Source organism: Ooceraea biroi, chromosome 10 (assembly GCF_003672135.1).
Source record: "Ooceraea biroi isolate clonal line C1 chromosome 10, Obir_v5.4, whole genome shotgun sequence".
Lineage (NCBI taxonomy): Eukaryota > Metazoa > Arthropoda > Insecta > Hymenoptera > Formicidae > Ooceraea > Ooceraea biroi.
The window spans coordinates 2,574,184-2,601,907 of NC_039515.1; the positions used below are offsets into that span (position 1 = coordinate 2,574,184).

General features: G+C 39.4%; 1 protein-coding gene and 1 long non-coding RNA gene across 3 annotated transcripts in view; one reads left to right on the forward strand and one right to left on the reverse strand.

The window, feature by feature from the left end:
- LOC105278407 (acetylcholinesterase) overlaps positions 1-27,724 on the reverse strand; it is a 91,164-nt gene that overhangs the window by 57,980 nt on the left and 5,460 nt on the right. The window lies entirely within an intron of this gene.
- LOC105278406 lies at positions 1,537-21,788 on the forward strand. Its single transcript, XR_893780.3, has 2 exons — positions 1,537-8,523; positions 8,792-21,788. It is a non-coding gene; the product is annotated as an uncharacterized LOC105278406 (long non-coding RNA).

Sequence of the window (27,724 nt, forward strand, 5' to 3'; positions counted from 1 at the left end):
TACTCTTGCCCTAGAAACAGGACAATAGCTCTCTCCAAGATTTCAAGATATTGATCTTACGTTACATTATGGTCCCCATAAATATAATTTACATTTTAAATATTATAACTATATAATTGTTTTACTATTCAATTATTATAATCGCAAATACCGAACACTTTTCTCTCGCTGCGTAAAATTTATTCAATGAAAATTTATATGATTCGACATTGTGTGTATGGAGATGCGGCACCGAAACAGTTAGAAGCTCGATGAAATCGCGCACATTGAATAAAATAAATTATTACGCTCGCTGATTCGAGTTAAATGATCTCATTTGCGAAACGCATCATCGGAGCGCACAGACTGCGCGTGAAAATCGAACCTGCAAAATTCCACTTTCATATCGCGCGGCGAGCGGCGCGAGTGGACGATCGGCGTCGCGTCGCTCGAATCGGTAAACCGCGTCGAACCGGTTGAAATACGTAGCTTTTCTCTTGTTTGTTGCCGGTGAAAACGAAGAGAATGTTGCTTTATGTATCGCTTTGAGGAGAGAATTTATGACACGGTGGAAGGTAGAAGGCGGCGAAACAGATAAAAGAAGAAATGATAAATGAACGGGTCACCGCGCGGAGGTGTCGCACATGGAATGAAAGTGCGGAATAGATCGCGTGACGACATGCCGATTTTTCCGAGACATTATTACGCGATAAATATACACCGCGTTTTGAATTCTCCGACCGAGATTCGACATGGGCATTATGAACCAATTCGATACAACTTTATGCAGTTGCATTCGAGATCCATGTAATTTAGTAGAATTTATCAGAATCTATTCAAATCTGTGGAACTTGATGACAGCTTAACATTGCGACATTCCTTATTTTTACTTCAGAAATATACTTTATCTAAATAACTTTATCAAAATAAGAGAAAAAGTTTCTAAAGACACAAATATCATATAAAAATCAAAAATAAAAAATTATAAATATAAAAAATGCATCTAGTTTTGGCATAATGTACATACATGCACGATAAAATAGTGTGTCTTTGAAGTAGAACGTCGCTTTATGGCCATATAATGCAAAATAGTAAAATTGCTCTGATATAGTTCTTCTAGGATTCTCTCTTGGTATCATAACTTCGATAATGAATGTCTTTTAAGTTCGGAGTATCACCATGCGACGTCCCGCGTAGTTTCTCAAGCAGAAACTTTACTCATGAGGCATATACAGATTTTCTTAAGATCCTCGTATCTTACCTCGTGTATTATGAATTGCCGTTTAACTGGTATTCTTATACAGAAACTGCTAGATTCAGCATCACTTATGCAACAATTATGCAAAACGCGCTTCAAGTAGAAGAAGTCTTATCGTAAAAAATTCTGCATTACAAATATTAAATATCTGAATAACAATCTCTCTTATATTTTTCAATTAATTGTCATTTTGAATGAATCATCGTTTCTTCTTTCAATATCTATTATTCATTATTCTCTTGAATCATAAAAATTAATTGTTTAACATCATTCATTAATTTCTATTATTATTAACCATTATTAATTAAATTAAAAATATATATACACTATGTCGGTAATAATATAATATAATAAAGAACAGTGTTACTTGCGATATAACAACTAAACACAATTTCCACCCCTTCTCCAGCGTCTATACAATGAACTATAAATCAAACGCATGGCTATTGGAAGGAAGCAACTTTTGCTTCCAATTGCGAAGCCGTGCCAAGTTGTGTCCGCTATCTTTCCAGGAGCAATGAGAAAACTTTCTTAGCGGGATGTAATAATTGACTCTGGCATAACGCGCGCGTGGTGAAAACGGACAATGGCGAAAACTTTCTGACATTAATCCCCGCAGAACACTCGGAACAATCATCCGACGATCTTTCGAAAACTTCTCGGCATCATTCTAATAATCACTGGAATGTTGTCGCTCATATTCCATAATAATTGCAAGATAACTGTGAGTGCATTATCAGAACTGTTCGGAGCAATCGCAGATCGGGAGCTCCAGAAACGCTTATATCGAGCATTCAGCGAGAGTAAAGTGTGCTTAACCTTTTGTTCTTAGGATTTTCCCCACTGCGTAAACTAAAGTGATTTAATTTGTTTTATTTAATTTGTGCATTCAAATAATTACTGGATAAGCAGATGCCATTTTATTTCAATTTAATTTAATTTAATTTAATTTCAATTAATTAAATTCGATACATATTCTTATGAAACAAAGATTAAGTAATATTATATGGAATTTAAAGAAAATGAAAAAAAAATTATTTATATCATTAATTTATAATATTTAAATCAATTTATAGCATTTAAATCAAACAGTTGCATAGCGCCCCTAACAACGACAAGTCACACTTGTGTTTTTCAATTTTGACCTGTAATTTATAATGTATTAACGAGTGTCACTCGTTATTGTAAGGCAAGGAGTTAAACTGAACTATAATTAAAAATTTTGTTCAATAATGATAAAACGAAATAACGTACGTTCCGTATACGTGTTTGTAGAGGTATATATTTACTAGCTAATTTAATTACAAGTATCATCGTCGAGCGTCGCAATAGAAAGTTGTTAGATGCAATTGCCGAAGCGACGGTGTTGCTGTTGCGGCGAGATTGCTGCTAATGTAATCATTCGCATGTGATACGCTCAATTGTCTCTATATGCCTTTGATCAGATTAATATCAACCGTCATAAGACAAAAGGTAATGGAATGACCGCGGTTGTATCCTCGCTTTGAACGCGGCTCGCCTGAGCGAGAATGATCAACTCGGCGATCTAATAAAGCGGAGAACTTTCGTGGATTCGTGCATCGACCCGAGGGAGCATATCGCGAAGGTTTTCCCTGCGAAAGGAAAAGTTACCGGCGATTTCCATCGGTCGTCCACGACGAAGCTTTACATCCCGCTTGATATTTTCCGGCAGTGCGCCACGCACCTACGCAATACGAAAGGGCTGGCGTTACGATATAAAAAGCAATCTGCAGTACATTTGGCCGATGGGCTCGAAGCGGAGAGTGGGTGCAGTCGTGCAATGCACTCGCGTTTCGCGACTGCAACCGAATCAACGATTTCGCTCAGAGCAAGGGAAATCTACTGTAAAGCGGAACGCGCTCGCGTGTTTTCCAATAACCGTGACGTTTATGGCACAAAGCTGACCTTGATCACGCCTAAACGCTCCCGGAATTGGAAATGCTGAAAACGTCCTTCTACTCTGGTTCTATCGGAGATACGCGTTAAGCTGCGGGTTTGGATCTCATCTCCACAAACGATACGGAGAAGAAGATGCACGTGAGAGAACGGCTTTCGAGAGCTTTCGAGACTTGCTATCTAAATCAAATTGAAATTTAATTAAAAGCTGAAATAAATTCGACTCTTTTCAAATTCGATGAACTCCGACAATTCTCTCTAATCAAATCATTTATAATTTTTTGTGAAATATAAAAAAGCAATTTGAGAAAAAAGATCAGATATAGCATGTTAGCTAATAAAGATCGCATCAAATCGTACACGCGCGAGCCATTAAAGCTTTTATATAATAACGAAGAGAAAAAGCAGATATTAGTCCGCGACGTTTCAAAAACTCAATTACTTGATAAACGCTTAGTGAAATTGTTTTATACTATATAAATGCCCGAATTGACGTAATTGAAACACTGTTGTGGAGACATACCCCGTTTAGGCCGCGAAATCGAATGTTGATCGATTGATTGCGGCAAGAAGGAAGAGGAAACGTCACGCATGTTAGTGCGTTGCGTTACTCATGGGACAACTTCACCTACGCACTATATCCCAATTGCTGCCATTAGTGAGATTACAAGAGATTGCGAGTTAAGGCGCTTCACTTCCTTATCGAGTCAAGACGTCGATTACCACGTCGCGGGCCGACAGGGCGATCTACTAATAAAGCAGCCCTTGACAACGACGATGACGACGACGACGACAACCGCGTTTCGTCATGCCATGAATTTCAAGGGTAACACTACGAGCGATCGTTACAAGCTCGTATAATGTCCCCCGCACAGGCGATGGGCTCGTTACGGTCAATTTAGACGTGCTTTATTTCAATTAAACGAGTCATCATAGTCTTGAAATATAGGAGAATCATTACAATAATTTATATCGTCGTATGAATTTAAAGAAAAAGAAAAAAAACAAATTAACATTTTCGTGATTTTTTAAAGTTGAATATAGTACGTCAATAAATAAAATAAATGTCGTATAAATATGAAAGAACAATAAGAGTACAGGAAGTTTATCAGAAAATCATAAAATAAGCTTGATGTCTAAATATGAAAAAAATGTATACATATTTTTATTGCAACATTTATCACTGATTAAAAAATAACAATTTCTCGATCATTTTTTTTGAGCTGCTGGAAGTCAAATATGTGTAGTGTAACGATGTCCGTTCCGCATATATAGGTATTTCGCGGCATGTTATAAGCCGGCGTCATAAACCCCAACTGGCTATACAATTATCAGAGAGATCAATGTTAATCGAATGTCGAATATTTGAGCGTCGAATAATTGATGCAAATTACGCGAATGCTTGTGTGAGCGCAAATGAACAATGGGAGAATAAACATCTGTTAATTAGTGAGAATTCGCTCGTGGATAAAGCAATTTTTACTTTATTTAGATAGACAAGTTGCGGCAAAATAAATCCCATAAAATGCACGATGCGAATATTCAATTCTTATTTTATCCTATTGACTTAATTGTATCGAAACTTTGTCTATCGTTCGTATATCGTATTCGATATAGCAGATTAGATTTCTTATTAAGCATTCAGTAATCCTGAGCAGATGTTTGCTTCACTTACTAAAGAACTCTCTATGTATTTTATATGAATTTTTTAAATCGATAAATAATAGAATTAGTGCCATATTATGGAGAACTTTAGTGCACGATTTATGTGGGATTAAATTATGAAGCACGTAAAGAGGACGATCAATATAGCAAAAATTACCTTAAAACTAAAAGTAATGAGCTTCTACTGTTTTACATATGTATGAGCAGATTATTACTATTTAATTAAAGTAATTTGTTGTAACAAGATATTTCCAATAACATTATCAAGAGATGCCAATAAAATTAGTAATAATAATATTAACAATTATTATTATTATGATAACGTTAATTAATGTTAAACAAGGTCAGTGTTATATTTAATGAATTTGTATGCGTGTATTTTGTTGGTCACAAAATTGTTCTGTGCAATCAAAAGTATGATTAAAAATTAAGAATAGAATTGAGCATTAATACGACCAAACTAGTATATGAAATATGTTATAATTCATTTGAATAATTCGATTGAATACGCCATTTATCAGTCCGATCGGCAAAAAAGTCCGTGATTTATCTGCGTTTTATGAATCGGAATTTATTTGAAGGCTATGAATTCTCGAGGGCGATAAATATGTAGATGCAAGGTCACCGCAGATGATAAAGAACTCCGCGATTATATATAGAGACCTCATCAAATACTAGCTAGTGACCAATACAGCTGTTAGTATAGATGCATCTCGCACGTACCATCAACGATCTTTCAGTAACATCACGTAATTCCCTTCGTTGTCATCCGAGAAACGTTAAAAAGGACATAGCTCTCCAGAGCGAGCGATGCACACTGTAACGACACTGCAGAGTTACGACACCCGGTAGATCGCCAACACAGGGTTAAATTGAATTGCTCGACTTCTGCTGGCGAGCGAGCACCAAGTCACAGTTTCGACTTCTTTGGCTTTTAGGTCACTAACGCCCTTGGTAGCCGCCCTATCCCCTTTAAGGGCACCCTCATCACCCCGCGGCCCTCCTATACACACGTACCCACCAAGTTTCGGTCTGATCCGTGAGTATACATCGGGGAATAACTGCCCTGGCGCCGCTTCACGTGCACATATAAAAAGTCGGAGGTTGGGGTGAGTGTCCACGAGAGGAAAAGAGAGAGTGAGAGACATCGTTATTGCTCAACCCCATGGCAATATTCTTCATCTATTGTCGTGTGTTGCGTGTCGTCGCGAGTTATCGCTATCACGCGAGAAGTCTTACCGAAGCAAGGGGAAGGAAAAAGAAAAAGAAGAAGAGACGCGCGTGAACCGTCGAAGCGCATCCCTTAGATGGGTCCCGGTCGGAATTCTTATCGGATATCCATCACGCGTCGGATAGACGAAGTTACGAAGGCGGCAAGTACAAAAGTTCGCCAGGGATTCGCCGGTTCCCTAAGAGTTCGAGGGAGCCGGCCCGTACGACGTCACGCCCGCTCGGAAATCGCATTAACTCCTCGACGGAACGCTCGACGTCGTCACGCTGACGACGTCCCGAACGAGGGGTGTTTTCTTCCGGATAACGATTCCGTCCGAGTTTAGCTCGAACATTGACACGCGAGATACTCGTGTCACGCGTACGTGCGGAGATCAACGCCTCGTAAACGCGCACAATGAAAAGTTATCTGTGCGAGCACTCGCTCTTAATAGACGTGTTTCAGACGTTCCCCTGGGGAGAATCTGCGGAGCGCCCATGAGAACTCAAACGGAGTTCATTCTTCGCGACGACTTATCGGCAAGTTCCCCAGCTATGCCGAAGGGGTACATGGGAGAGCGTTCACGGTGAATTCCTATTCTATATGCATCGTGTGTCACTGGCGAAGTTAGGCGAGGAATCTCCGCGTATGGCTTTGCAGAGGACTTTTCAGTTGAATTTTAAGGAGCCACGCACAACTCTTCGGTTTCGCGGCGCGCGCGATATTAACCCTCGTGCTGTCGCTCGACTATCAAGTGAGCTGATCGAATCGATATAATCGACAGCCGAACTTCCTCGACATGGCTGGACACCGTGAGATTCTTGTTGGGAACTTTTTTAGATCCAGACGCTTTCCACCGTGTTCTGTTCGGTAATATCTTGATAACGGGGGTAATTATATTATTTTCATGGTGCCACTTCGCCCCGAAATATGACATAAAAAATAATTTTTTGTATTGCGTTTTCGATGTAGTATTCGAAAAAATTATGGAGAGAATGGATGCTACCTTAATTAAAATTAAAACAATTTTACGTGTAAAAATTTTTCATTTCATTCAAAATATGTCTCTTGGCAGCCTCGAGCACGATTAGTTAATGCATGGATAATCTTCCGGAGCTCTGCTTTTGGAGTTGCCTCGAGGATCTTTGTCATAGCTAAAATGTCATCAGAATGAGCTTTTGCTCGAAAAATCGATAACGAAGATTAAATATCCGTCATTTTCATTGGATTTGACTGTGTTCGTTTATTTTCTATCTCCGAAACTCAAAAACTCGCTGCGATGACATTCAACCTGCTAGCGCAACGTGTATACCAGCATGAAAAATAAATATGTACATACAATAACTGTGGGATATACCGTGTAGCCCTGCGTAATGTTGTTACAAACGAGTATCTGATAGAACATCATACGAGAAACGTTTTCAGAAAAGATAGAACCACGTCGGAGACAGAAGGGATCGATGGTGTAAATATCTTGGTTCCCGCTTGAGGATATGCTTGAAAGAAAGAGAGATATACGCTATATCGTTTGCAGTTCAAATGAACAGCATTATCATCCTCAGCATTATTCGGGAGGGTGCATTTATGTTCGAGACACGTAGGCTGCGTTTGACTCACCGCTCACGTTCCCACACCCCTCCACGCTACATTGAGACGTATTCTTTAAACCGCCATCAAAGATACGGGATTCGCGTGACATGATAAAATTTAGGGTGAGAATCTCGCGCGCGGATGTGGAGTTTAAACGTATTGAGGTCTGTCGATAACCGGCGCCGTCAGCTGCAAGACGCGTGCGGGGGCAAGATGCCTATCGACATTATACCGTACACGATATTCAGCGCCATTACAAATGGCGATTTAGAGAGGATAATGTCGCAATAATTGCGGGATATTATGTAGGATACTATAGTCCCACGGAGAAGTCGCGATTAGATCAATGATTTAAGCGGACGTCGATTCCGCGTGAGGCCGTTCGAGGAAATTAATCGCGCCGTTTCGTGCGCACGCCGGTCGCGCGGCGATGAATTATTGAAAATACGCGAGGAAAGGAAAAAAAAGGAAGGAAATTGTTCGTCTAAATGCAGCGACGACTAAACATTTATAACGGGCCGTAGAATATAACGTTCGGTTGCATTACGCTCACGTATCGCGCGCGCAAGGTTCGTCCGCCTCCGCTCGGGACGATAACAGTCGATCGATCAGAACCTAATATACCAAAGTTTGATTTAGACGCCCCGTTTCCGAAAATTCCGACTAAACACATCGAAAATACGTGGCTTTTATCCCGCGCGAATCTTTAAAAGCTCGCGCACATCGAGGGGTTGAAAGGAGCTTAGAAGGGAGAACGGTCCTTCGCGCGAGGAGGACGACGAAGTTAGCGAGACACGCCGTGGAAACACGGAATATCTCAGAAGCATCAGATAGTTGAAACGACCGAGGGACTACGATATAACGACCGGTATGTACTGGCTGAAGTACGAGGTATCGATCAAAGGTATGACTCACGTTGTACATAATAAATCGACTGTCGCATTTCCCGTTGTGCGCAAAGTGTCTTTACCACCTTACTTGGTTGCGTTACACACTCGCGTACGTCCACGCGCGCACACATGCACACACGGCGGAACTTTCGAGCCAGATAGCCCGACGCGAGAAAACAACTGGGTGGAAGTACGGGAAGTATGACACTGAATCGAAAACTTGTCGTTACATTAGAAGCAGTAATAATGAATAACTCTATGTAGTTCTCCGCCAATTTTCAGACGACGAGGTCGCCGAGGCCGAGATTGGACAGCCACGACCATCAGGACGTCATTACGCAACACCGTCACTAATGATTTGCGTGGGGGATAATGTATCTATCTATAATAATGTATCTATGTCCATTTAGATGATTCTAATACGTTCATTCGTACGCGCGATATGCATTTATGTTGTGTGCAGCGTGTCCGGAAATATGTGTTTAGAAACGCTACATTGAAAAAGTGAACGAAAAATTTCACAGTGAGATTGATCGACATATTTATTTATATAATATTAGTAAATTATAAGAATTTAGACTTGACTGATTGTAAGGCACACTTGATTCATTGTTTAAAATTATCATACTCTCCAGCATTTATGCATATCGCGCATTTAAGATTTGGGACAAACGACTCAAAATTTAAAAAATATGCAAAAAGATATAAAGATAAAAAAATGAAAAAAAATTAAAATTAAAATTAAAATTTTTAACGCAACTTGTACCGTTTTATCAATTTTGATATAAAATCAAAAACCTTGCAATTGCGAAATTATCTCGACCTGTTTCTTTTTTTAGATTTTTAAAATATATTTTTGTACAATATGCTTCAAAATGTTTCACATACTGTCGTGCTCGACATATTCAGAATGAAAAGCTGACATCTTCTAGCGCGGCAACACAGGAAATTACTCGTAACAATGGCGAGTAGCGAGACCAAGTGACCAAGTTACTCGCGCGAGCCAAGTGCACGCTTAAAGCGCAGTTGCAGGTTGCATCTGCAGGCCTACACGTGCAACACGTGTCAAGCGGGACGATTGATAGTACTGTACTGTTCTAGGCGACTTCCGCAACTTTAGAGCCGTGAGAACTAGCTTGAGAATTTATTGATTGGTTGATTAAAACATGACGGTTGAGATATGTAGGGTAAGCCGCACAACTATCGACCCCTTGACAGTTATTCGTTACTCGTTCGCGCGTCCAGCCAGCAATATCCCACGTTATAGAAGAAGTTTACTCGCAACAGCAACAGCAGCTATGAAAGCGCTAAATATCCGAGCTGCGTTTTTCGCGCGAACCACAATAAATGTCCATTCCGCTTACCGCGTTATTTAGCGTTATGCCTTGGGGGACTGGCGGAATTTATTAAATCTAGGATAACCAACCAGAATTTATTGCCTTGGCCCGGTGCGATCTCGGAATCTCGGACCTCGAAATAAATCTCGGAGAGGAGGGTAAATCTCAATCGGGAGATACGACCGAATCGCGTTTTTCATTGCCGCGGTGAGCGTTCGTTTCGCGCGTTCATTTAACTCGTTGTTACGTAACAGTTGCTTCGTCACAGGAGAAATTTATTAAAACCACCGACACGGAGCACACCGACACACTGTAACACTAAATTTATTCCGCGTCGGTAAATCCTTTACGACGCGGCAATCGAGTGACGTTGCATTCCAGTGAATTCCTATCAGCCGGCCCGCTCGATGAACAATTCCGCCGGAAATTTTCCGCGCAGTTTCGCGGCCGCGTTCTCACCGCCGCGCCGCGAGCAGAATTTTTCGGGGTAAAAGTTTCCGCGAGTCGTTAATATTCACAGCGAGGAGAACGATTCTCTCGCGCGTGCTGCACGTGACGCGGTAACGAGCCTAAAGTACTTAACCCGTCGACTTCGAGAAGTCCGTTTTTTTATTTCCGCGTGTTCCGCAGCAAAGGGAAAGAGACCGGGAGTAGGGGAGGCAGACTATTCGCCTTCGGCGGATGTTTTGTTTCGAAAACGTGCACCAATGCGCCCCGCAGCATTTTCCCGGCGACGAAATACCGCTGTTTCGAGTGGACCGTTCTGCACAGCCTCTTTCTGGGTTTTGCTGATCTCTTTTCAGGCAAACAATTAATCAAACGGAGGATGAAAGCTTTTTGAGCTTTGAGTTTTGAGCGCGGGACCGATTGGCCATCTACGCTTCGGGCACTGACCGAACTCCACTTCCGCCGTGCTTGTTCTTTAATGGAAGTTAGTGTGTTTATGATCTCTGCTGCACTGGTATTTCATGGCCCAACAAGCGTGTTTACGTTACTTAACTCATTTACATCACGTAAATGCATCGCGGTCAAGCTAATAACGAGAATTGTCAAATGCTGATTAAAGTCAATTATCAACGCAGTGTCCCTCTGTTCTCTCGCTCTCTCTTTCTTTCTCCCTCTTCCTCTTTCTCTTTCTCTCTCGTACATAATACTGCGTGCAATTCCGTCGCGTTAAAATATTTTAATTGCGCTTTTATTATAGAATCGTTGTAATAAATCGTCGGTATTTTGGTAACTGAATTATACGCCGAAAATAAATAGCACTGACACCGAAAAACGCGTATTCACACTGATCAGTTTGCGTCATGCGTGATACGGGTCATTTAATATCCGCGGATTATATCATAATCGGCGATATCGACAACTCGATGCCTGCGGCGTATTCCGCTTATAGATACGAATACATTAAATATCATCCCACACGCGCGTACGTCCTGCGTCAAAGTTACCGAAAATTATTTTCGAAACACGAAATATATTTTTACATATTTCAAGGGATATTTACTTTGATGAGAAAGTGGTATGTGCAAATAATTCTCCGCTCTGCAATTCCCTCATAATTAAAAAAAATTTTACTACTGTTGGCAGAACGTTTGATTTTTCACCGATTGATTTCTAATCAAATATTACGCCTTAAAAATATGTAGATATTCCATAAAAAAACGGAACAACTTTTCGAAACTACGCAATATGTATTACACTATAACTGTACAAGAAAAAAAAGAGAAATCTTATTTTATATTTATAAATAAATCTTATTTAAATTGCGCGCGTATTCGTTGTAAATGTGTATGCTTGTTGAATCCGATTATATCTATGGCGTAATCAATAATGTTATAAATTATCCGTGAGACGTTTAAAAATAAAAACGTGAGCGTACATTGACGCATACGTTTTTTATCCGCAGACACGTGCGCGTCGCTTGATCCATTTAGCTGTAATGTACGTGCGATGCAATTAAAATATTTATTACAGATGCACTCGCGTCCTTGCATATGCAAATCAAAATTTCACGCTATCTTAGAAAGGCATGTTATAGGTAGGTTATTCACACCGTGCGATCAATTAAGCGTGGATAAACGATAATACAGGCCGTGAGTATGCAAATTACATCATTCGATGAGCACGGGTTTATGCATCGGCGAGTTGCCTAATAAACCATGTTAACGATTAGCCGATAATCCCGGACGATATACTTCGTTCCGCAGTTCTTGAAACGATCCCGCGCGGAGAACGCAATTTCTATCGCATTATTGCACGTGTAACACGCGTCACGCTAGCTCGTAAACTTTTTATTACTACGAATGTCGGAAAATAAAACTAACTGACGACAGCACGTCTGACATGTTTTCCACGATTCCAACATCTCTAATATTTTAACATTTCTGACTTGCAAATAATAAATAAAAAGTATTAGCACTTAACAATTGTTAAGAATAATGTATGAAAAAGAATGCTTCACAGAGAGCGTTTCTACGAATATAAATGGAGAATATTTATTTAAATACCTTTTCAATCTTCGTTTCAAAATTTTCTTTTGTTTTTATCAACAAAAGCAATTTTGCGCGATTTTTCCCGGCGAATGAAGTGACTTTAAGAGAGAAACGAAGTCTCCGCGACAAGCAGTGTCTCATAACCGTATCCCTCCGTGGAAGCAGCAATATTACTGTAAGTTGAATGTATCTTCATCATGGATAGCAGGCTCATAATTTAACCTGCGCGACACCAGGTAGCCTCTTTTGTACCTTCGCACCTTCCCAGCCTCTAAAATATGCACGCCCCTCCTGCACCTCGATGAATCGCGGGCACGACCCGCGAAAGAACCTTTCTTCAGTCATTTAAAATTCCGCGTGACCACCGTATGCAAATCACTCGGGGCCGGTGTGTCTGAACTGATATTACCGTGCGCAGGGAGAAGAAAGAGAAGCGAGGGAGAACAGCGAAAAACGGGCTGTGACTAAAAATTCCGTTCCATTTTTCTGTTCTGCTATCGGAGTCACAGAGCGCGATTGTTGCCGGCACTACGATCGCGCATAAATTTTTATTCAGTTGTCGTTCACGCGCGTTAGCGGCCTTTTATGGGGTATTTCGCGCGTGATCCATTCCGAGTGATCGTAACTTTGCTTTTTATCGAGATTTCCAGACGAGCGCAGGATGTAAAGCTACATAAAATTAATAATCATTAAGTGTGTACAGTGTCGTTGTTAATTCCTATCTTTAAACAAGATTGAATTTTTGAATCTATATTTCGCGGAAACAGTTTCTGAGAAGAATAAATCACAATCACAAATTATTTATCAATTTACAATCATCTACACTGATATTTTCAGGCAAAACTATTTTTATATGAAGCATGTAATTTTATGCTATTAGTCTATTTCTTGTTAATCAACTGCAATTACGCACGGCTATTTCGTAAATTAAGGGACGGCAGAGGCACACGTCAATCTCGCTGCACATCTCGCCACACAGTTTTGGTACACGTTGAAGGGTCAATGTTATCTCGCGTCGGGATATCCGAAGGCAAACACGTGGGTGTGCACGGAGCTCATTTGTCGCGCGAAAGATCGCCCGTAAATCCGCCGTTGATTTAAACGTCATCGTAAATTGTCGCGTAACGTATTTCACCCCCGCTTGTACAGGGGTGCAGGAGTCACGTTGCGTGTCACGGCGCTACGCCAGAAAATCACATGCATGTAGAGCAGAAAAATCACGAGGCGGTGTCTCCCGGCTTTCCTCTCGGCTGCGTTAAATCGTGATCTTGTTAAACGCGTCCTGACTTTAAGAACCTGATGGATATATAATGGTGATAACCATACGCTCATATTTACGAGCTCATACCGTTTAAGATGCTTCGCAATTAGCGCCGAGAACGCGGGCTGCGAGCCATAAAGCGAACAACACAGAGTTATATCGCGGCTATTAAAATAAATGCTATAAATTACCGTGCAACATTATCTCGTTCGCTTAATCGAGAACCAAAAGGAGAAGAATGTTCGTGTTGAAAACGCGAGAGTCTTTAATTTTCTGTCACGCGAAATTTCAACTGCTGGAAATCGCAAGTAGCACGCGCGAAATTTTACATTTAATTATTCTCTTGCTCTCTTTTTCCTCTATCTCGTTTTCATTCTGTTTGGCTGCAACGCACTTTAAAACCTGCGTCAACCATTTCAACCAACGCCAACATCAACCAACGTCGTGTAGCACCATTTCGGACTTCCCACTTGGTGGCTTATTGTGCGAACGCGTCAACTACTCTTTCAGGAGTGCTTTCCAGCCTTGAAGTCTCTCTTTCGGGAGGAAATAGAGATTGCTTGGTGCTTGCGTTAGAGAGACCCCTCTAGAAGCCGGCGAGGCCTCATTAAAATCAGAATTTTCGAGCTGCCTCGGCCCGGCTAGAGGCGCGATGCTGCCTTGGCCAAACTCTTAATTAATAAAACAAAACTATCTAGAAAACATCCTGATATGTATGTATGTAATTACAATTATTGATTATTAGGAAATAACAATAATATATCAGAACAGTAAATATTTGCATAAAAATATCTCTGATTCAATCAGTATATTGAGTGATCTATAACGTACATAGAAATAATATTTATCTTATGAAAAATGAGAATAATGATTATTGCATCATAATTTTGTAGACATTTTCAACATTGCATTTACAGCAATGCTTTTTTACTAATATCCCATCTTAGTTTTTGATATTTTATACACACATACATTGTTTCCATTTTTTATGCACTATTCGTATATTACGCGGAAGAAACATTGCGGAATTTGATCTGCAAAGTATCTCTTGAACCTCGCTAGGCGCGTCGTGCTCGCATAAGACGTGAGACGTCTTGAGCGCAAGTGGAACGAGGAACGTGTAGTCAGCCCGAGGAACGCGCGAGGAATGAGCGTTCTCGAGAAACGAGAGCGAGCAAGAGAAAGTGATCAACGAAAAGCACGAAGAAATACGAGCCGCTTCCCCTGCCACATCGCCAGGCAAGTTTTTTACTTCAGATACCTTTTATGCTAATCCAGGATAATATCTGTGTACTAAGTATTAGATATCATCTTAAGGAAACTGAGCAACCGATGGAGCACTTCAGTCAAGCTCCGCAGGGAAGGTAAATTCTTTCTAAGAGCAATATCAGTTAAATCAAGAACCGTATCAGCCAGCACTCGGTTTTGTAAACAAAATCCAGTGCGCATTTATGCGCACGTTAGTACGTAAGAAGGAGAAAAATCGTATATAAAGTGCAATAAAGTAAAAGCGTTAACGCTTATCATTATCACAATTTAGTAGTTCGGATTATGTGATTCGCGCAGTCTCCTTTCATAGAGTTTCGTCGAGATATATCAAGATCGAAATGTTTATAATAATTGTCTTAACATTGTGCTCGCAACAATTATATTGCAACATTGCATTCCACCAAAAACACTGAAGATTCTTAAGTTATTATGGGGTCATCAAAAGCCAGGCCGAATGCCAGTAGGTGAGATTTAAATGTAAACTTTCTGGCTCGTATAAATACATTCCGCAAGTTTGAGTTGCATTACGTTTAAGTTGCCGACGGTGCGCCTGCCAGTGATTTAATGCTACCTCAAACAAAGCGAAACTATGTTCGTATGAAAGATTACTTCTGTAGTTCTTGCGCGAATGTTAAAACACGTCGGGATGACGATGACTGGAAACCGGGCTACCGTGGAACGAGAACAGAACAAGAAAGGCAGCGAAAAGTCGGCTTGTCAGACAGAATAAGACAAACTAGAAAATCTACGGAAACGTAACGAAATAAGGGCCACTCCTCCGGCAGCATACGGAAAGGTCGTCATCTTAACGGAACGCGCAAGAGGACATTATTCGAGGAAACTGAGATTTCCCATTGGAAATGGAATCTTTATGGCTATTTGGCTTGTGCTCATTTCCGAATGTAAATTCTTGAGGATATTACGATTTACGCAGTTTTCCCTCTTGATTTTCATGTAAAGAGCATTTAATTACTAAATTAATTTTGCTCTACTGTTAATAAAATTCGGTAAACTAATATAAACTGTACTATTTACAAAAATATTTATCCGTATAAAATATTATTTATAAATAATACGTATCCGTATTATTTACCTGCGAAATGTTACTTACGAATAATAATGTAGCAATTAAAAGAATACAGAATAAATGTTGACTTGAACTTTAAACGATTTATAGAAAAAGACTCATACGAGATATTACCCATTATTTAATAATTATATAAATTACAAGTAACAAAATTCTTGAACATTATTTCAGCACATTTATTCATTTATCCTATCGCTTTTTCATAAAAAGAAAAAGAAAAGCACTTCCATGAATAAATATAACCGCATGTGAAAATATGATGGATAAAACTAATCATATTTTCAACAAAAAGAGGGAAAAAGATGAGGGTGTGCTCATATGTGCATACATTTTTTATTGAGTCTATATCACGTGACGTGGATCCCATCAGAAGCAGAATTAAGAATTGACGTCGACTACCGGATCGGAGATTATCTCTTGAAAGGATAGAAGGGAACGCTATTTTTTACGAGCTAACGCGTACATCGATAAAGCGTGTTCTCTGCTGGCGTTTAAAATCTTTTTCTCGTGTTTGATCGATTCGCCGGCACGTGTCCCGTGACGAAATCGCCAGGAATTGCATTTTTGTTTTTTTTTTCCTTTTTTTCCGGTGTCGGCCGGCTTGATCCAGTCATTTCTGTCGCAGCCGAGCGTCGAGCACCACAGGATGCGGAATACAGAGCGAAAAATCGTTGCACGGAAACTTTGTCGCGTTTACAATAGGTGCACGCGTGTTAATAAACTCGCGTGGCGCGGCGAGGGGATTTGGAAAAATATGTACGCGCCGCGCTATCCGTGAGGATTATAAATTTCGTACGACAAATATCCGCGAATGCTCGCAAAACTTGACGTGTCACATCCGACATTTATGCGCGGCGCCCGAGTCCGTGCGAAATGTGCATGTACACAGCGATCAGTAACATCGGTTTTAATCTTGTTAATTGTTTTAATAATTTATTACTGTTGCTGTTATACACGCAGGACCGATGTAATAATATGCAATAAAGAATGCCATTATCTTTTTCCCTTTCTCTCTTTCTCTTTCTTTCTTCCTCTCTTTAATGCAGCTGCATCAGCTTGAAATATATCGATTCAAATTACATCAAGCCACTTGGATTATTTTATGTTATATTAAAACCGCCACGTATTCTTCCCGTCACGTATTTTTGTTATTACTCTTCTGAACATTTATTTGCAATGAATATTTTCATGAAGATTAAACAAAATAAGTCGCACTACATTTGTCTATTATCGCGTTTATACTTATTCGAACGAAATTTTTATGAGTTACCTAGAAAGATTTATGCTTAAAAGTACAACTGTAGTGTCTCTGAATTTAATTATATATTATGCAAAGAATAAAACATATGGAAAAGTCTATTATATATTAACATATTCTTGGCATTCGTACGGGATTTCGCATACGGGATTTTTCGTCTTCTCTTTCAAAGGAAAAAAAGTATTTTTTTCACTCTTGCAATGTGGTCCACGAGTCGGAAGCTCGAAAGCATCGCGATATACTTTCAGCGTAATTAAAATTACGGAATGAGTAAAGAAACTAGCTTAAAAGGCGCGGCGTGCGCGCAAAAGGGATATAATTAAGCAAATACCGTTCCTTTCATAATATGCGTTATGACCTGCTTAATTATTCGTTGCGTATTTTATTATAGTACAACACGTACTTAAAAATCCGACAAGAAAACTGCAAACTCTCATTCGGCAGCGAATAATTAACAAAACGGGAAACCAGTGAAAATGTTACTTGCTCTGATATCTCCTATTGCGAGGAAAACAAAATTATGATAAATACCCGTGCAGAAAATTGTTAGGGCCTAATATGAAAGTAAAGGCCCCTATAAGGAATAAATAGGGATGTCCTAAAAAGGGATGCCCTATCAGTGCCACATCGTGGCCCGATTAGATATTATATTTTTTATTATTTCCTTATAAGGTCCCGAAAAAATATTTGTTACATACTATTCTAGGGCCATATTAATATTGAGGAAAATTAATCGGGTCCTACTTAGGACCCTATAAATTTTTTTACACGGGTATTACAATTAATTAAACCCTCCTATCTTGTTTATCAATGAGACTACTAATTGTAAGTCTTCTTATTCCACAATAAACTATCAGAAAACGTTTCACATCAAGATCGAAAATTAATGATAATCGATAATCCCGATGTTTCTCAACAAGATCATCCTCGCAAGCACAAATAAAAACTCTGTCTTTGATCTTTCATGCGAAGATAGAAGAAAATCACCCATAAACACACGTGTGTAAGATAATTGTCTACCCAATCGTATCTGGAATTTGATTTGTGAAATTTATCCAGGAAGTGAGAAATATTGTCTGGAACGCGCAAAGATTAACTCATCGTTCTTGATCTCGGTCACGACACCATTTAAGACACCCCCATGTCGCACAACTCCTAATATGCGGGTAGGAAAAAATAACAGGTGCATTTCGTCGGTATCTCTATAGCGCACATACACACATACACACACAAGGAAAAGCGAACCGAGCAAGAAAAATATTTTTATTGCACCGGAAGAGCCAGCACACCGCACACATGCAGCCACGTACAGTAGTTGTAAAACAACTATTATGCAATGGTGGTCCCGTTAAGACCACGTGAAGTCCACCAATTTACCATTTTATTTTATCACCACACACACATGAACGCGCACGCATACAGAGTATTTCTGTTTCGCCAATGAACAACTTTATTCTTTTCGTACGGAGAGTTCTTTCTCTTGCTTTACTTGAGAAAATGTATCCGGCTACACCTTGTCGCATCGATTAATCTTTCAACGCGAGACTTTTATATCTTGGAGAGCCGGAAATCAACAACAGATCGACATAAAAATTTAATGCGAAACAAACAAATATCCAGCGGGAATTGATATTGTCCATTGCATAAAAATTTAATACAAAACAACAAATAAATATCCAGCGGAAATTGATATTGTCCATTGCCGTGACATTTAATAATTTAATATTTAATGATGATAACGAATGTGCGTCAAGATATTCGTGTAAAATAAAGCTATTATATTTTATATTTTTTATATTTATTGTTTAATTTTTATATGTATTAAGTCTAAACTTGATTCTCTTTTGAATCACTGAAGTCTTTTAAATAAATTACATTCTTGATACATTTGTGACTCCAAGATCATATTTGATAACCTTGTGTTGCATGAAATTGTTTCTTTGTCACAGTACGAACAGCGAGATATCAAAACAATGATTAGACAATGTATCTGACGTTCCAAGATTCAAGATTCAAATTACTCGAAGAAGAACATGTTCAATCTTGAAATATCCTACATTGAGAAAAAGTTCCATCGGGTAACCGATTAAATAGTGTTTCCGTTAATTTTATTTAAATTATTAAACCGATTAAATGATGGATATATCCGATTATCTTCATCGGATATGTCTGATCATCTTCTTTGTCTTAATACAATTTAAGCGGATATATCCGTTTGTTATTATGTAATTGATTATCCGATTAGATATTTTTCTCAGCGTATCGTGATACTTAACAATATATAATTTATATCAACTTTTAACAATAGCAATAACTCAATAATTATCTTTTATTAGAATGCCACGCAAATGCAGAACAAAAGAAGCAAACTATCAGAGCAGAAAAATTGTGCCGCGTTTTTTTAGAATCAGAGGTGTTAAAGCGGGATTTCCGCTACTTGATTAAACCTCCTCCGACGAAGGAGGAAACGATTCTCCCCGTTCAAAAGGAAAAAGAATCGGGACAATCGGCGTGCGGCTTAATATCGCAGGATTTCGAATTAGCCAGAGCGAGCATGAGCAAAGGGGATCGAGCTGAGCTCGGTTTCGAGCGTTGCCTCGACGTGATGCTTAATCAAAGTAGCTTACGCAAATTAATTTATGCCTACGCACGTACGCGGTAATTATAGCCTACGCAAAACTATAGGCAGCCGTTGCGGGCAACGTAGCACGTGCAACGACTTCACGACCCTGGCTTATGAACGGTGCATTCGGATGATTAAACTGGCCGTAAGGTATTTCCCGGACAAGAGGAGAGACGGAGGGAAAAAACCGACACTCTGATAATTATACTCCGATCTGGGCGCGTTGTAGAAAAAGGAAAGGAAAAAAACGGAAAAAGAAACGATGAGAGAGAGAGAGAAAGAGAAAGAGAAGGTGAGGAAAGAGAAGGAGTAATTACGCGCTTTTTACGCGCGCCTGCATTACGCGGAAAATGATTAAAGGGCCGAATAATGATGAATGTTCTATAAAAAGAAGCGCGCAGTTAATCACTGGTCCTTGCGCGCCGAGGCCGATCTGTTAATTATCCATTCAAATTTTGTCCGTTTGTCTCTTTGGTTATTTTTACCGTTCATTCGAAAATTTATCGCCGGCAAATCGATGTCATCGATCACCGCGAAACGATTCGGTGCAATTTGTTTATAGTTTCGCTCGTATCGCTCGTAATCTGTAACGCGATACGCGATACGTGATACATTGAACGGTGAAGATACAAAGTTAATATAATAATACCGTGGCCCCGTAAATTCTTTTGAGAGTTAAATTACCGATCTGTGACGTAACGTCCATTACGTTACTAAAATAAATAAAATCTACGAGCTGTGCATTTTATCAGCGTTAGAAAAAAATGAAACAACGGAAATATTTTATAAATCACGATTATTTTATTCTGCTTTATTTATTTAATCAATGCGTCTTTTATTATATCTCTCATTCTCTCTGAATCTTTATGTCTTTTATTTCGCGTAAAAATAATTTCATATTTAATTACAGAATGGTTTTAATTATGTAAATATAAGCTCTTCATATATTATATTTATGCTCGTCCTTAAATTTCTTCGTCGTTTTTAATTTAATTTGCTTCATATATTAATATGGATTCGTAATCATCCAGAATTCACACATTGCTTCGCTCAAATATAGTAAAAACCACGATACAAAATTACATCATAAACTCTCGAATTAGCTTGTGTTTCAACGTAAAACGAGTTTTTATAATTACACGAAGGGAATCTTGGCGGTTAACGACTTAATCTCTCAGGCGTGGTTGACTTTAAGAATCGATGTCGAGCCATTTGACTCCCAAATGATGACACATGCTGGCCGCGTGGGCCCACCCCGTAACCTAATGACTTTCAGCACGGAGATCCATAACTGCCTAACGATCTCGATTTATCATGAATACCGCGAAATAGTATATCAAGACCATCACTTTAAAATGAATATTAATTTCCGTTATGTGAAAATAATTATAATTATTGTATTTATTTATTTATAAGTTATAAATTTATTTATATCAGCATCATTACAACACCTAAACATATTCGAGATAGAAAAATAACTCTCACGAAATGTCTCGTTTAATTTTACCCGTAAAATTTTGTAGATTAAAGTCACGACAGTTGTCTTGTTGACTTTTTTCTTGGCATTTCTGTCAGCACACGAAACTTTTTTAGTAGTGAGCGTGTCTGGACACATCATGACACATTGATTTAAGCAACAGAATATAACTCAAGAATATCGTGAGAGACATCGTCGCGCGATCGCGGAAACGTTAACGTGGAAGATCCAATTATTTCCCGTAATTAAATAGCTTTAGGCATTCGCGAAAGCCAACATTCTCTGCGAGCTGTGGTTAAAAAAGAAATTAAAATTAACATCGGCGAGGCTGCAGCGGCCACGCTCGGTATCGTTAATCAATTAGCCTGACCTTAACCCAGCGACGAAACCGCGTTTCGAGCCTCTTTTCGAGCTGTCTACGGTTTAAAGCGGATCGTACAAACGCGTTAATGCCGTTCGGTTTGCGTGAATTCGCAATGAAATCGCAATATTTCACGACACGCGATTCGTCGATATTTTTTCGTTGTCCGGGAACATGGCACGGTTCAGCCGATCAATCACGCGAGCGAAGGAACACGCTCCTGAAATGTTACAGAGAGATACATCGCGAGCATCGAATGTAAACATATCGGACAACGGTAATGCCTCTGGTGTATAAGGGAGATTTTCGATGAAGCCTGGAACGCGCAGCTTGTCTGTTACGTGTCTGTTGGCCCGAGTTTGTACATTGACAACAGCTCCGATTGCTGAGCCCGGTGTTATCGAGTAGTATCGGTCATTATCGCATTAATGTTGCAGCATCCGCAATCCGGATCACCTGACGTGCCCCGATGAAACCCGCCGAGATTTATCGCGTTTTACTCCCAGAGGGGAAAGGAAAAAACGCTGTTTCTCGAGGCGAGGACATCCCGTTTCCGCATTTTCGCGAACGTGCATCTGGCGAATCGTTTCGCGATGCGACAGTAACGACCGACGCCTGTCTCACCTGTCGATGATCGATACGAGAAACCGTGAGGCTTGACCCGCACGTAAAGTACCGGTTTACATGTAAGCATTAAAGCGCACCACATAAATCCAAGAGCTATCGCGGCCGATACGTGTAAGCGTCACTATACTTAGCCGCACGCGTTGCGCCGGAGTGTGGCAGCTATAAAGCGCCTCTCGGCATGTAAATCGCAGAGCAAACCGAGCCGAGGGAGAGAAAGCCCGTTTTCGTTAACGAGATTCGCATCTCGGTTGAACGACCAAACGTCGAATTAAGCTGTTGCGCATAATTGGTAAAACCAACACTGATCCTGAATAATTGGAACTCGGTTGGTTGATAACACGATTATTACGTGATAAGCGACTTCGGATTTTTCGCGACGAAACCGAGCCGCTTCGCGTGACTGTTCTGAATGCAACGTAACGATTTGATTTGATGTGTTCAGTGTCGTTGCTATCTCCCATATTGTTACGCGTTAATTTTTTGGATTGACGCTTTGGCTTGGAAAAGTCATCTATTGGAAAATCCGGAATTAGTTATTACACGAGCCAATATACGTCACCGGCCATGAAATGGACATAAATTATTCATGCGCTTGATGATACTTGGCACTCGTTTCATGTAGAATTGCGCGGGGAACTGGCAACAGCGATACCCAGAGATAATCGAAATGTATGTCGTTAATCGAGAATGAAGAGAACGCAAAACGCACCGCTGCAGCGATATTTTATGGTAGCACTGATGTGACATTTATTGGTAGACCTTTATTGGTAGAAAATATCACTTGCGATGTCACCGTCGGTGCGACTTGATATAATTTCGTAGGTATCTTCTAATTATGCAAAATATGCGTATGGGATCGCAACATGCATATGGGATTACTGCTCTCATTATCGCAAGCGACACTTGACAACTAAAATAAAATAAACTATTTGCGAATGTGACGGATGAAACACGTCTGTTGAATAAATCGCTTACATGAATCGCCAAAATTACAAAGTAAACCTCGATAAAGGTTGTTGTATAATATATTCTTGTAATTATTGTTAGTTTGTCACGCTATGCAGTTTCAGCGATTTATTTGAATGACGTTATATGACTGGCACGTACAATGTTATATAAAAAGTTAAATATTGTAAATCCTTTCGCGACTCTTTCGGAATTATTCAAAATACGAGATAGAATGTCAATAAATGCAAGTATTTAATATTTTATCTTGTTCATATAAAAGCTACGGCAGGATAGTAATTATGCATATGGATAGTTTTGTGCGACGTGTATTGTTTTGCATTATTGCGTAATGATAAATTTAAGAATTAAAGAGGCATCTATTAACGATGAGAGAACTGATTTAACGGAGAATCTTAAAACACAAAACATATGCATAATTTCAAGAATGCTCTTTTCATTAGACAAATATAAATCTGTCGTTCTACAAGTACTTACGTTTACAATTGATCGACAGCCGTTTGCAAAACAACAAATAATTATTAATGTGGAATCACATTTCGAAAGAAATTATCTATTTAGTGAATTAACTCATAAACTACGCTAAGTACTTTTATCACAAATTACTTGCTGTGACAAACAAGTCAGATATTGTCACGATCGTATCTCAGTATAAAGGAAACATTTCTGATTTAAGTTCGATGGATGAGGCGAAAAAGCAGAAGGAGATGATGTAAACGGAACGCTTAATTGCCTCGATCCGTTCGAGCATGAAATAGCTATTAATGATTCCTTCTTCACTTTCGACTCTGTATATCTTTGTTATGTATCAAAGATCGAAGAATGAATTTCAATTCCTGGTTTAAACCGAACGTTTCGGGATAAATTTTTGAATTTAGGATGAAAATGCAGATAACTTTTTCTATTAAGAAATTTTCATGGAAAGCCGTCGCTTGCTGCGATTTTTGCTCTCCGATATTAAACACAGCGTGATAATTAAATGTCAGCTTAAAACTCTATTAAAGTAAGGTTCACTTGATATTAATATTGAAGAATAAGGTCTTGTTATTCGTTTAAGTACTTGAAATTCAATGTGCTTAAATCAATGTCAGTATTTAGTTTGTAATTTAGAATAAAAAATATCTTTTTTTCTTTTCCTTTTTGCTCGTAAAAATATTTCTAGAAAAAAAATACGAAAACCATCGTTTATGTTTCACTCTAAACACGAAGCTTCGTATTTTTACAGTTTATTAAAATTTCTATTAAAATATTATGTATTAAATCATTACTTCCTAATATCATAAAAATAATTATCTAAACATTTATATATTCTTTTTATTTGCATCGTGTTATTTGTATCATATCATTTTCCAGCGACGAAAACGTACGAAAATAAAAAGCTCACAGATTAATTACCGTGCTTCTCTATTACGTACTTGATTTCATTGTTTGACGAGATATACAAAGCAATCTGAAAAAGTTCTGAGACTTTTAAAAGATTTCATGATTTTTATTCTCCCCATCTTTCTTCTTCTTGATTATCGCAACTAGTCAAATGTAGAGAGACGAATATAATAAAACTTGGTATTCTTCTATAATCACTTTTCCTTCTGTTTACGAGTACCGCTCCGATTTATACGCGGAATATAAATCCCGCGATTCAATTATCGTATCGTAAAACGTCCGATCGGGATATCAGGTGACATCTTGAAAAGTAACACAAATGAGTCACTTAACGCGCTCACGGCCGTCACGATCCGCGTCGCCGGAAAATACGGGATTTCCCGTCGACTGTAACAGTTTGGCGTAATGGCACCAATCAGCCGGCAGAATATCCCTAATTAAACCTCTTCATGTCGACGTTCGTGATCGAGCTCTGACCCCAGGCAAAAATTACCCTTTTCCTCCTTTCGTTCCATTCAGCAAACGTATCCTCCTATTCTCGATAGAGCCGCTGCTCGTCGCCGGGAACCTGTTGCCGATACCTGGCGGATGATACGTGCGAAATTCAATCCAATTTCAGCAACAGCTTGGCACTGGCTTGGCCCGCTCTCGCGCTATTTAATCTACTTTACTTTTATCTGTTTTTAATGGATTAAATATTACCGCCGTCCAGATACATGAATCGATTCGTGCGACGTAAAATCCCGATATTCCTTGTTTCCCTTCTTTCCCTTTGGGGCGACTATATAAATAAAAGAAGGCAGAATCGCGCTGGCAACGGTGTTTCGTTGTCAATACTAAAGTTTGATTAACCGATTTAACGAGAGCAAGCTTGGTTATATTTTGAATTAAACTCTCTCTCTCGCGCGCGCATGTGCTGGACGTTAGCATGTGTATGCGCGTGTGTGGGTCTCTCCGCAGACAATACCGATTTATCACCCCTGTCGCGGCATTTGCATGCTCGATAGATGCGCCAGCACCAGAGAGCGCGCCTGGATAATCAAACATAAGATAACGATCCTGCGTGGGAAGTAATACCGGCCGTTAAATCGGCAGTAACGTTCGCGTGTCGAGGATAAAGATATACGGCAGCGGTGCTTTGAATTCTCAATCGGATTTCCCAGAGATACGGTTGTTACGGTAATATGTTGAAGAAAAGGCACGAAAGTCAATGTCTGTTGAATCTCTTTCGTATCCACTCTGTGAAACGATGACCTCAATGATTTCAGATGACTCGTAATTCACGGAAATGAAATGCATACATGATCTTGTATACATATGTGTTATCAGGAATATGACATATTCTATTAAATAATTCTGCACGTTTTCTGTCTACAAAATTCAATCTCATATCTCATGCAGCACAGAAAACGTTTTGCGAACTGGTACTTATAAAGTTAAAATATCGCCATTTCTACCGGCAGAAAGTGCGAACTGCATAAGCGCACAGTAAAGTAACGGATTTGATGATCGTAATCCACGATACGGAACTTTAATTACGTATGCCTTTGCCGGATTATTGAAACTAATACCGAAATTAAAATGATGAGAATTGTAAGATTAAAGAATATAAAGAATTGTAAGATTAAAGAATATATCGTTATATTGAATCATTAATTGATAAAGACCAAGAAAGAAAGACACTAAATGACCTGTTAATATTAGGTGTTAATATTTCAATGATTATCAGATTGGTGTGCTGCATCGCGCGAGAAGCGTCACGTAACATTTCCTGCCGGCACGTAAAAGGCAGAATACACGGGCGCAAAAGGGGGATGCGAACGAGCGGTGACATAGGTAATTGTAATATATCGTTCAATTTACATCATTCGACGTGTGAAACCGTTTCGCCCACCCGGCGATTTATCACACGTGGTTGAGAAACGAAAATATTTCCTTGTACAATACTTCACGAGATACGTGAGAGAGAGAGAGAGAGAGAGATTCATACATAATTTATATTCTTAATCAAACTTTTGTTTGACACGACACACATATATACACACTCACGCGCGTACTGTGCGTACATCTTGAAGTTTTAACAAGTTTAATTCCGTATAATTCAATTCAATTGTAAATTATATTCCGTTCTTTATCCGCGGAAACGTGTCTTTGGCACTATTTGTCTACGAAACTAATCCTTTTGAATTTCACGTAGAACCAAATTATTAAATTTCCATTTTCGGTTCGTCTCGTCTATCCGCGTTTAACTCATCGAGCCAGAATTTCGCCGAACTTTTCTTCGCAGTTGCGAAAACTGATTGAGTTTCAGTGTGAGATGGATATCTCACGGGAGTAACGAGTTCACAATTCATGGTCGAATGAATATCACTGGTAATACTGGCGGAACTGCACACTAATTAAAGGTATCACAGTAATAATTTCCCTCATCAGCGTGAAAAAGCACGCCGATCAGAGTGTGGCAGAGTGTGGTACAGAGCACGTCGTTTCATTATTGGCCGTTTAATCGATATGTGCCAGAGCCACGCGGTGTGTGGCCGCGACATAAACAGACCTTTATCATTATGGAGGTCTATCTCGAGTAATCCAGAGAGAGTTTAACTACTTATATCATTAAGCGAAAAGAACGGCGCCCCTAAGTCCTAAGACCTTGCCGATAACCCTGGGCGGCAGCTTATTCGCTGATACGCTTGCAGCTTAACGCGCAGATAACCGCGTTGCAGATGATTATTACTGTAATGTGAGATAGCCGGGTTTACTAAAACGCTACGATCTCCGCACAGGTTCTCTTGTCATTGTTTTACGATCATTGTTTTACAAGTTGACCGCACGGGACGGCATGCACGCTGCAAGTGAACAAATTCGAATAATCTGCGAAACAATTCAATCGCGAATTAAATCGTGGCTCCGATATGCAACCGATAAAACGTTCAGCAAACTATACCAAATGCGAGATGCAATTAAATGCAGCCGCGGAGACTGAGAGTGTTTAATGGCGCTTATAGTTAGTGTTGCTTGAAGTAATATCCCCACATAAATACTAAACCAACAATGAGATAATTTAATACATG